The sequence below is a fragment of the Pelodiscus sinensis genome, unplaced genomic scaffold, assembly GCF_049634645.1.
Source record: "Pelodiscus sinensis isolate JC-2024 unplaced genomic scaffold, ASM4963464v1 ctg141, whole genome shotgun sequence".
NCBI lineage: Eukaryota > Metazoa > Chordata > Testudines > Trionychidae > Pelodiscus > Pelodiscus sinensis.
Genome location: NW_027465906.1, coordinates 119528 through 131587, shown reverse-complemented (window position 1 = coordinate 131587; position 12060 = coordinate 119528). Strand labels below are relative to the sequence as shown.

Here is a 12060-nt window from a genome sequence, read left to right as displayed (position 1 = left end):
CAGCAGGCTGTGAGCAGGGGTGACACTTGGCGGGTAACCAGCTGAGCGGTCACATCCCTATTCTGTTACTTGGCAGACTAACAGGCGCAAAGACAGTCGCAGCTGGAGAGGACTGTTGGGTTCTGTGCTGAAGTGGGGGCGGGCCCGGGCCGAGCATGGCAGAGCGAGGGGAGACAGGCGATCTATAGCAAAGGACAGAGGCAGCACAGAAAGGAACAGGGAGTGGACTGGGAAGGAAGAGGGACGACATTTTTCGGCTGCCTGTGTTCTCCTACATGAACCACAACCCCCGTCCCGGTTTCTGGGCGACAGAGACTCTTCCAGGATGCTGGGGGAGAGCCGTTGCCTGGGTACAAGAGGAAAAGGTGCCCAGCGTGAGACGATGCTGCAGGGCCTGGCTGCAAGAAGGGAACCGCCTAGGAAACCCGCTTGTGGGGAGGAACAGAGGTGGCTGAGGAGCGCCGAGGTCCAATTTGCAAAGCCCCGTGGGCCTCGGCGGAGGTGGGGCTGCTGCTGGAAACGGCAAGCGGGGGCAGCGCGGGGTCCGCACGGCTTGCTGAAGTTGGGAACTCGGTTTCGAATCACTCAAGCCCGCAGGCCAGAGCGCTGCAGTGCGAGGAGTGCAGAGCTGCCTGCGGCCGCTGGCCTTCATTCCGGACTGCCTAGGTCAGACGCTGGAAAGCCCTGCCCACAGACCGGGCCGGGGACGCCCCCCTCGTCCCTATTTCACCACAGAACTCGCTTTCCCGAAGGAACCGCCTCCCGCGCTTGTTTCCAGCAGGCCTACTCCACAAGTGCGGCCCGCTAGGCCCCGCCACTCTGAGCTTGTTGGTCACTAGGAAGCAGAGCTGCCTCAGAAGGGGGAAGAGGAGCCAGTCACACAAGTTTTAGGGACACCGTAAATTCAGCGTCCTGAGGTCGTGTCTGTTCGTTAATAAAAACTGAAAATGTCAAAAAGCAAGCGTGAGGGCAGCAGTCAGCTGGCAGCTCGGGAGAGGGCGACAGGGTCCTGTAGTGTTTCAGATCTGGTGTCATAAAACAGAAGCGCTTCTGTGTGGGGTGGGGGGGGGTTAGTTCTTGCCTGTCCCAATGGACTGCATCTGCAGCTTAGTACAGACTGCTGAGGGCCTGTGTCATCTCCTACATCACAAAATCCACGTCTCTAAACCACGACACGAAGAACCCCCTCTCAGGGCGTGCCTAGACAGCACCCTTTGGGCGGAATAGGCCGCGCGATCTGCACCATGCACATTACGTAGTCTAGGTCGAAAGCTTATTTTGAAGTTTGGCGCGGTATAGACAGCACCAGATTTCAAACTAAGGCAGTATTCCGACAAACCCTGTGGAACAAGGGTTACAGGGACACCGGGATAGTGCTCCCGCTATTTCAGGAAATAGTGGGCACATTTAAAAACGCAGCGTTGCTATTTCAGGATACTTCCGGTATCCCGAAATAGAGCCACAGTCTAGATGTACCCTCAGAGGATGTAAAACGCTGTAGTGAGCTGAAAATCAACATGTTTTAGTGATCAGACTGGCACCGCTGTTTGAAGAAACGTGAAGAAGTATCAGTGGGAAACTAGATTTAAATCAGTGATATTTTGGGTGATTTAAGTCAATGCACCCTGCTAGGAACACGCCTTTTTTCCTGCTGCAGGGTGCTAGCATCAGCAGGAGGCCCCCAGGGAGGAAAGTGGATGCTACGGAGCGTGCTGGGCATTGGGGCCTGGAAGCCAAGCTGCCAGACCCACACTCAGCGTGCCAGTTCCTGGAAGAAGGGAACGTGCCACCCTCTCCGCTGGCTGCCTCATTTCCTGGCAGGCTGGGAGCTGTATTTTTAGCCTTTGAGGTTTCTAGTTCCACTCGATCCATAGTTCCATCAATAGAACAGTTAACCTTAAAGCGCTGGCAACAAAAACGAGACAGCAACACCTTGGGCAGGAGCAGGGCAGCATGCGAGTTCTCCCCCCAGCCTGGCACCCGGTGGCTGGGCTGCGGCAGCAAGCCAGCCGACAGGACACACCGGCCCTGGCCCGGCCTCCTCCCCGCCCCCGTGTCTGGGACATGCCCGCCCAGTGCTCCGGGCCTTGGGAAGCGCCCTTGTGGGACAGCGCACGGTGTCGCTGAGGCACTGCCGCACACACCACGGCACCCTGCACCGCGTGCTGCCGGCAGGGCACTCCTCCCAGGCTGCTCACACAGGCAGGGACAAGGAGACTGAGCGTCCCAGACTAGGCACCCCTGGACTGCAGAGCGGGTCCCTTCCCTTGGCGCATCCCTTGAGAGCAGAGCCCCCCGCCTGCCACAGCTGCAGTGCCAAGAACCGGCCCGTGGCCCCACAAGGAGCCCCGAGCCCTGGCAGTCACCCACACCTCCCACCCCCAGGCACGCAGCCCTTCGCCCACAGAACCCATGACCTGCTGCCTTTCCAGTTCAGAAACAGGCTAGCAAAGCTTCAGACCCAGCTGGGCACGGTCACAGCCAGCCAGCACCGGGCTGGCACAGGCTTGCCCGCACACGCACGCTACGCCCCAAGCCAGGGGACCGCTAGCTGCAGGGGCACCGGCAGGCCGCTTGCCAGCGGGCGCAGGGGGCAGGCACCATCTGGGCTGGGAAGGGCGCTGTTTCACAAGCACCGGGCAGGGACTGCCTAGGAACGGCAGCACTGCACAGGGTCTGCTGCTCCCAAAGCAGCCCGACAGACACGCAGACCCGTGCCGGGCTGGACACACCCTACCCTGGAGGCACCAGCCACGCGGCCATTCAGCACAAACAGCTATGCAAGGTGTGAGCCACAGCGCCCGCAGCCCGGCGCCTGTCTTCTGACACGGCCTGTAGCACGTCTTCCATTGCTGGCAGCCACAGCAGGGGCCGTGTCCTGCCCACCCTGGCTAATAGCTCTACGTGGACCTAGCCTGCAGGAACGGATCGAAACCGTTTCCGAACGCGGTTTTACTCTGGGCCTTGGCAGCGTCATCCCCTGGTGACGTGGCACCGGCTGCCTGTGCACTGCCTGCAGAACTGAACCTGCAACCTCAGTTCCACTGGGTGACCCCGACGTTCCCTCTAAGGCCACGAGCGTGCACAGCAACAGAAGCATCCTGCTGGCCGTGGGCAGCTCTGGACTCTGCCAGGCAGCCGCCCAGGAAGCACTGCTGCCCCGTGGTCGGTCTGTTCTGAGGAGGTGCCAATGACGCTTCCCTACTGGCTTTCTCCACCCCAGTCATGACTGAACACCTCCCATCACCGCCCCAGGCACCTCTCCCAGGCTAGCCAGTCCCAGCTCTCCTCCCAGGGACGCTGTTCCTCAGCTCTGATCATCTTTGGCCCTGTGACGTAGTGGGGGTACCTGGCTGGTTTCTATGCGGCTGGCTCTGGGGTAACCCCACTGGCTGTCGTGGGTACCACGACCCAGCAAAACAAGATGAGTCACTATGCAAACCAGTGGCCAGACACCCCCCATGGAGAGGAACAAAGGAAGGTGGATGCTGCCCTGGCTGGGGGGCAGGGCTGGAAGAGAGTTAGTTAGTTGCTGTCTGGGAGCATGGAGGAGACAGCCTAGGGAGAGGGGCTGGAGTTTAGGGGCCCAGTCTCCCCCATCTCAAGGGGGCCTGAGGCATCCTAGCCCAGCTCTGTGACCAGATTACATCTGTGCTGTGCTGTATCCTGGAGAGGCAATAAACTTCCTCTATTCCACCGGCTGATGCAGTCTGTTTGGGCCATTTCGGGGTGCAGGAGACGGGGGACCCCAACGCGCCGTCACAGGTCCCCTTCCCAATGACTCGTTCCGGAGACAGGGTGAGCAGAGCTGCACACGGTATTCGAGATGTGGGCCTCCCATAGATTTGCACAGAGGCCTTGTGAACACTGCTCTATTATCTACCCCGTTCCTAATGGCCCGGCCGGTTTTCCGAGTGCTGCCGCTCAGCGCGCGGATGTTTCCCAGAACAACCCACGAAGGCTCCGCGAGGTAACAGCGAACGCAGAGCCCAGCACCCCGCAGCGTGGCTGGGACTGTGCCCTCCAGTACAAGGCACTCGGCACTCCCAAGCTGAAATTCAACGCTCATTTTGTTGCCCAGTCACCCAGTTTTGTGAGCTCCCTTTGGGACTCTCTGCAGTCACCGTCCTACGGCCACGTCTTCCTGGCCAAGGGTGGGATTCCCAGCCAAAGCCGTTCTATGGCCTGGTGGCTCATTTCTCATTTGTAGCTGACCCTCCGCTTTTTTCCACGCCATGTGGCCCCCAGCAGCGCCACCTAGTCCACCAGGCCTGCCTATTTGTCCCCCACCTCCCAGCGAGTCTCTGCAGTGCTCTCACATCACACCAGGCACACAAGTCCACGGCATCTCAGTGGACGTCTAACGTTTGGAGGAAAGGCTGCCGTTCCGAATGCAGCTCCTGCCACGCGCCTGACCCGCAGCAGACTCAGACAAGCAGGATACTGCAGCGCTCAGCGGCTCTCCAGCGAGAGCCGGGGCGCTCAGTCAATCCATGCCATACGGGATTAGCTCCGACTCGGGGAAGGGGTCGCACACAGACCTAGACAGCGGTCAGGGAGGGGCAGAGCTGAGGGCACAAGGACCCTGTGCTAACAATGGAGAACTGGGGGACCTGCACCACACAGAGCCAAGGCACAGAGGGATGCACAAGCCAGACAGCTTTCCAAAGTGCACGGAGATTGTTCCACAGCCCCCCTGCCCCGAGAGCCCTGCCACTGCTGTGGTTCCAAATGGATCTCCCGTTGCCGAGACTCGCAAGGAGCAGGGAAATGACCGGCACTGGGAGGACAGTGAAAGCGGGAGCGCTGTCAGACGTCTCCCTGGAACACGGAGAGATTTCAATCAAGCCTTTCCCCTGATGCTCTTAAGAGAGACCTGCAGCAACAGAAGGGAAACATTTGCAGACAGGAGTGTGGTTTGCAAGTCGATACCGTCCCCTCAAAGCTGCAGGGGAAAGAAAAGGCAGCAAAGAGCAGAATGAGTTAATGACATGAAGGGCTGAGGGGATTTTACAAACGTAGCAGGACAGGGTCAGCACTAGAGAGAAAGCAGGTCTATTAATAAACAAGGAGGGGAGATAAAATTAACCAAAAAAGGCTGAGATTATTTAAATGTCTTTAAACACCCAAATAAAGACTTGTGAAAACAGCTGCTGGTAAAAAAATAGAAAACAGACGAGCTCTCTATAAAATCAGCTGGTCAGGGTGATCACGGAGTCAGCTAATTCACTTTCCCAACTCCTGACAATGCTGTTAAAAACGTGTGGCGCACTGGAGAGGAGTGAAAAACTTGAAGGAAGATGGCTTTGTAGAGGAGAGAGAACAGCAACGCTGGCCCCTATCGCACGGCAAATCCAAACTCACTCCCCAGGGAAAGAAGGGAGCAAGCTGGGAAAGCCACAGGGGTTGCCCTTACTGAAGCCAGAGGCTTTGGACAGGTGCAGCAGACACAGTTTGCGTGACTGACAGGGTATTGTTTGACACGGACTCACATTTGACTGGAACAATGAATTCGAAGTAACTCCACAGGCGAGCAGGAGCACAGAGGTGTTGCAAGCACTGGAAAGAGCAGGGAAATAATTCAAAGGAACCTAGCAAGGTTGAAATACAGGGGAACTGAGCCTGGAAAAGTGCAGTGAATACAGCAAGTGAAAACCACCCAAGCCTGGGACAGGCGGGAGATACAGGGGTGCTAGGAAACGCGCACGCTGGCCACGCTAAAAGCCTCTGTTATCATCTCAGGCTGCAGACACCCTCAGCCCCAGCCCCTCCAATGCAGAGATGCAGCCAACCCCTTCAGAACCCACACGACCTGGAAATGGGGGAATTCAGAGAAAAGGAACCGTCCGGCTGAAAGAGGCAGGCAGAAGGCTGCCCAGGAGAGGCTGTGTGGTCGCCCGGACAACGGCCCGCTCTCCACGCCCTCCAAACTCCTCCTGGCCCAGGACACCACAGCCTCGGATTTGGTAACAGGGCTCCCCTCCCAGCAGACAAGGGTCTAAGGCGAGCCAGTGGCTCTGGACACACTCAGACTGGAGTAAGAGGGGCCTCTGCTCCAAAGGGTAACTCCCCGTTAGACCCACGGAACAAGGGCCGGGGCCTCCCTCACCCTTAGCAAGGCCTAAACCCAGGGGCCGTTTTGCTCGATTCCAGCAGGTCTGGAGCAGGGCTGGTAAGGGTGTGTCCTCTGAAACGTGCGCAGGGGGCAGGCGGGAGCCGCTGGTAGCGGGGGGCTGGCTTTTAAGTTGGCTCCTGCCTCCCCCCACACTGCTGCCTCTGCATCGGACGTGCTCTCTGGGAGGCAGCAGTGGGGGGAGGTGGTGCCCAGGACCCGGCTCCCCATGAGCACAGAGGCAGCGGGGCCGGGGCTGGGTGTAACTCCAGGACTCCAGACGCAAAGTCCCTTTCTTACAGGAGCCGTGGGGCAGAGGCTGTGCCATCAGCGACCCCACGGCCAGTGCCCCTCTTCCCTTGGCCCCCTCCCAGCCCAGACAACTCCCTGCTGCCTCCGTAACCCCGCTGCACAGCCCGCGCCTCCTCTCCCAAGCGTGGGGCGAGGCTGCCACCCGCAGCCCCCGCGCAGGGCCCAGCCCGGGGGGCGAGAGATCCCGACTCCGCCTGGGGGCAGGAGTCTTCATAACAGGCCAGAGACCCACCACTGCGCAGCCTGCCACCAGCCCTCGTACCGCACCCTGCGCGTGGGGCGCTGGCGCTGCGCCAGCCCCAGGGCCCAGCTCAGCTCCCAACGCAGGGCTGGGGGCTGCCTGCGCCCCCCCCCTACCCCACACCTGCACACGCCCATCCCCAGAGCAGGGCTGGGGGCTGCCTGCGCCCCCCCCCTACCCCACACCTGCACACGCCCATCCCCAGAGCAGGGCTGAGAGCTGCCTGCGCCCCCCCCGCCCCACACCTGCACACGCCCATCCCCAGAGCAGGGCTGGGGGCTGCCTGCGCCCCCCCGCCCCACACCTGCACACGCCCATCCCCAGAGCAGGGCTGAGAGCTGCCTGCGCCCCCCCCGCCCCACACCTGCACACGCCCATCCCCAGAGCAGAGCTGAGAGCTGCCTGCGCCCCCCCCCGCCCCACACCTGCACACGCCCATCCCCAGACCAGGGCTGGGGGCTGCCTGCGCCCCCCCCGCCCCACACCTGCACACGCCCATCCCCAGAGCAGGGCTGAGAGCTGCCTGCGCCCCCCCCGCCCCACACCTGCACACGCCCATCCCCAGAGCAGGGCTGGGGGCTGCCTGCGCCCCCCCCCGCCCCACACCTGCACACGCCCATCCCCAGAGCAGGGCTGAGAGCTGCCTGCGCCCCCCCCGCCCCACACCTGTACACGCCCATCCCCAGAGCAGGGCTGAGAGCTGCCTGCGCCCCCCCGCCCCACACCTGCACACGCCCATCCCCAGAGCAGGGCTGGGGGCTGCCTGCGCCCCCCCGCCCCACACCTGCACACGCCCATCCCCAGAGCAGGGCTGAGAGCTGCCTGCGCCCCCCCCGCCCCACACCTGCACACGCCCATCCCCAGAGCAGGGCTGAGAGCTGCCTGCGCCCCCCCCGCCCCACACCTGCACACGCCCATCCCCAGAGCAGGGCTGAGAGCTGCCTGCGCCCCCCCCCGCCCCACACCTGCACACGCCCATCCCCAGAGCAGGGCTGAGAGCTGCCTGCGCCCCCCCCCGCCCCACACCTGCACACGCCCATCCCCAGAGCAGGGCTGGGGGCTGCCTGCGCCCCCCCCGCCCCACACCTGCACACGCCCATCCCCAGAGCAGGGCTGAGAGCTGCCTGCGCCCCCCCCCGCCCCACACCTGCACACGCCCATCCCCAGAGCAGGGCTGAGAGCTGCCTGCCCCCCCCCCCCCGCCCCACACCTGCACACGCCCATCCCCAGAGCAGGGCTGGGGGCTGCCTGCGCCCCCCCGCCCCACACCTGCACACGCCCATCCCCAGAGCAGGGCTGGGGGCTGCCTGCGCCCCCCCCGCCCCACACCTGCACACGCCCATCCCCAGAGCAGGGCTGAGAGCTGCCTGCGCCCCCCCCCGCCCCACACCTGCACACGCCCATCCCCAGAGCAGGGCTGGGGGCTGCCTGCGCCCCCCCCCGCCCCACACCTGCACACGCCCATCCCCAGAGCAGGGCTGAGAGCTGCCTGCGCCCCCCCCGCCCCACACCTGCACACGCCCATCCCCAGAGCAGGGCTGGGGGCTGCCTGCGCCCCCCCCCGCCCCACACCTGCACACGCCCATCCCCAGAGCAGGGCTGGGGGCTGCCTGCGCCCCCCCCCGCCCCACACCTGTACACGCCCATCCCCAGAGCAGGGCTGAGAGCTGCCTGCGCCCCCCCGCCCCACACCTGCACACGCCCATCCCCAGAGCAGGGCTGGGGGCTGCCTGCGCCCCCCCCGCCCCACACCTGCACACGCCCATCCCCAGAGCAGGGCTGGGGGCTGCCTGCGCCCCCCCCCTGCCCCACACCTGCACACGCCCATCCCCAGAGCAGGGCTGAGAGCTGCCTGCGCCCCCCCCCGCCCCACACCTGCACACGCCCATCCCCAGAGCAGGGCTGGGGGCTGCCTGCGCCCCCCCGCCCCACACCTGCACACGCCCATCCCCAGAGCAGGGCTGAGAGCTGCCTGCGCCCCCCCCCGCCCCACACCTGCACACGCCCATCCCCAGAGCAGGGCTGAGAGCTGCCTGCCCCCCCCCCCCGCCCCACACCTGCACACGCCCATCCCCAGAGCAGGGCTGGGGGCTGCCTGCGCCCCCCCCGCCCCACACCTGCACACGCCCATCCCCAGAGCAGGGCTGAGAGCTGCCTGCGCCCCCCCCGCCCCACACCTGCACACGCCCATCCCCAGAGCAGGGCTGAGAGCTGCCTGCGCCCCCCCGCCCCACACCTGCACACGCCCATCCCCAGAGCAGGGCTGGGGGCTGCCTGCGCCCCCCCCGCCCCACACCTGCACACGCCCATCCCCAGAGCAGGGCTGGGAGCTGCCTGCGCCCCCCCCGCCCCACACCTGCACACGCCCATCCCCAGAGCAGGGCTGAGAGCTGCCTGCGCCCCCCCCGCCCCACACCTGCACATGCCCATCCCCAGAGCAGGGCTGAGAGCTGCCTGCGCCCCCCCGCCCCACACCTGCACACGCCCATCCCCAGAGCAGGGCTGGGGGCTGCCTGCGCCCCCCCCGCCCCACACCTGCACACGCCCATCCCCAGAGCAGGGCTGGGGGCTGCCTGCGCCCCCCCCCGCCCCACACCTGCACACGCCCATCCCCAGAGCAGGGCTGAGAGCTGCCTGCGCCCCCCCCCCGCCCCACACCTGCACACGCCCATCCCCAGAGCAGGGCTGAGAGCTGCCTGCGCCCCCCCGCCCCACACCTGCACACGCCCATCCCCAGAGCAGGGCTGGGGGCTGCCTGCGCCCCCCCGCCCCACACCTGCACACGCCCATCCCCAGAGCAGGGCTGGGGGCTGCCTGCGCCCCCCCGCCCCACACCTGCACACGCCCATCCCCAGAGCAGGGCTGGGGGCTGCCTGCGCCCCCCCCGCCCCACACCTGCACATGCCCATCCCCAGAGCAGGGCTGGGGGCTGCCTGCGCCCCCCCCGCCCCACACCTGCACACGCCCATCCCCAGAGCAGGGCTGAGAGCTGCCTGCGCCCCCCCCGCCCCACACCTGCACACGCCCATCCCCAGAGCAGGGCTGGGGGCTGCCTGCGCCCCCCCCCTGCCCCACACCTGCACACGCCCATCCCCAGAGCAGGGCTGAGAGCTGCCTGCGCCCCCCCCGCCCCACACCTGCACACGCCCATCCCCAGAGCAGGGCTGAGAGCTGCCTGCGCCCCCCCCGCCCCACACCTGCACACGCCCATCCCCAGAGCAGGGCTGGGGGCTGCCTGCCCCCCCCGCCCCACACCTGCACACGCCCATCCCCAGAGCAGGGCTGGGGGCTGCCTGCGCCCCCCCGCCCCACACCTGCACACGCCCATCCCCAGAGCAGGGCTGGGGGCTGCCTGCGCCCCCCCGCCCCACACCTGCACACGCCCATCCCCAGAGCAGGGCTGAGAGCTGCCTGCGCCCCCCCGCCCCACACCTGCACACGCCCATCCCCAGAGCAGGGCTGAGAGCTGCCTGCGCCCCCCCGCCCCACACCTGCACACGCCCATCCCCAGAGCAGGGCTGAGAGCTGCCTGCGCCCCCCCCCACCCCACACCTGCACACGCCCATCCCCAGAGCAGGGCTGGGGGCTGCCTGCGCCCCCCCCGCCCCACACCTGCACACGCCCATCCCCAGAGCAGGGCTGAGAGCTGCCTGCGCCCCCCCCGCCCCACACCTGCACACGCCCATCCCCAGAGCAGGGCTGGGGGCTGCCTGCGCCCCCCCCGCCCCACACCTGCACACGCCCATCCCCAGAGCAGGGCTGGGGGCTGCCTGCGCCCCCCCCGCCCCACACCTGCACACGCCCATCCCCAGAGCAGGGCTGAGAGCTGCCTGCGCCCCCCCCCGCCCCACACCTGCACACGCCCATCCCCAGAGCAGGGCTGGGGGCTGCCTGCGCCCCCCCCGCCCCACACCTGCACACGCCCATCCCCAGAGCAGGGCTGAGAGCTGCCTGCGCCCCCCCCCGCCCCACACCTGCACACGCCCATCCCCAGAGCAGGGCTGGGGGCTGCCTGCCCCCCCCCGCCCCACACCTGCACACGCCCATCCCCAGAGCAGGGCTGAGAGCTGCCTGCGCCCCCCCGCCCCACACCTGCACACGCCCATCCCCAGAGCAGGGCTGAGAGCTGCCTGCGCCCCCCCGCCCCACACCTGCACACGCCCATCCCCAGAGCAGGGCTGAGAGCTGCCTGCGCCCCCCCGCCCCACACCTGCACACGCCCATCCCCAGAGCAGGGCTGAGAGCTGCCTGCGCCCCCCCCGCCCCACACCTGCACACGCCCATCCCCAGAGCAGGGCTGGGGGCTGCCTGCCCCCCCCCCCGCCCCACACCTGCACACGCCCATCCCCAGAGCAGGGCTGGGGGCTGCCTGCGCCCCCCCCGCCCCACACCTGCACACGCCCATCCCCAGAGCAGGGCTGGGGGCTGCCTGCGCCCCCCCCCCGCCCCACCCCAGGCTCGGCAGCCAGAGGGCGCTGCCGCGGCCCCCCCGGAGCACGGGGCGGGGGGCGGGGCTAGGCGGGGGGGGCGGGCACGTGGCGCTGCCGAGCGCCCCCTAGAGCCCCCCCGCGGGAGCGGCCCGCCCCAGGCCCGGGGGCGCTGAGGGGACACGGGGGGGGGGGTGGCGGTTACCGGGTGACGGGCCAAGGCCGCCGCTGCCGCGTCCTCCCGCCGCTTCCGGCCGCCGGGCCCGCGCCCCGCGGGGGCTGATGGGAACTGTAGTGCCCGCCCCCCCACGGCCCCGCCCATGAGCCGCCGGGCCCCGCCCCCCAGGGTCAATATCGATCAACTCCCACTCGCCTAGACGGGCCCTCGCGCCTCTGAGGGGCAGCCCCGCCCCCGGCCCCGCCCCCTCCCAACGGCCTCGGCCCCGCCCCCTCCCAACGGCCCCGGCCCCGCCCCCAGCCCCGCCCTCGCGTCCCGCCCCGCCCCCTCCCAACGGCCCCGGCCCCGCCCCCTCACAACGGCCCCGGCCCCGCCCCCAGTGTCCCAGGCCCCGTGTCCCCCCCCAGTGCACTGAGGCCAGGGCCAACATCCCTGCCAGCCTGGCTAGTGGCCATTGATGGCCCTGCCCTCCATGAGTGCATCTAGCTCTTTTAAAGCCTGTTCTAGTCCTGGCCTTCACAGCCTCCTCCGGCGAGGAGTTCCACAGGTGACTGCGCTGTGGGAAGAACTTCCTTTCTGTGTGTTACCTGCTGCCCATGAATGCCATCCGGTGGCCCCTAGGTCTTCTATTATGAAACAATGCCCCAGGCTGTGCTTTCCCGCAGCAGCCCCAGGCTCTCCTGAGGTGTCCCCACGGCTAGTGCTTTAGGGCTCTGCTCCCGGGGACCCCTGCACCCTGGGCTGTCCCACTTGGTGTCTCTTGGCAGCACTGTCCAACTTGAAACTTGAA

The 12060-nt window shown here is 66.7% G+C and overlaps 1 protein-coding gene across 2 annotated transcripts in view; it reads right to left on the bottom strand.

The window, feature by feature from the left end:
- R3HCC1L (R3H domain and coiled-coil containing 1 like) overlaps positions 1-11490 on the bottom strand; it is a 47728-nt gene extending 36238 nt beyond the window's left edge. For both annotated transcript variants that reach the window (XR_012899301.1, XM_075916367.1), the window contains exon 1: positions 11298-11490. The gene's annotated coding sequence lies outside the window, so the exon portion shown is untranslated. The remainder of the gene's footprint in view (positions 1-11297) is intronic.
- Positions 11491-12060: the final 570 nt, after the last annotated feature.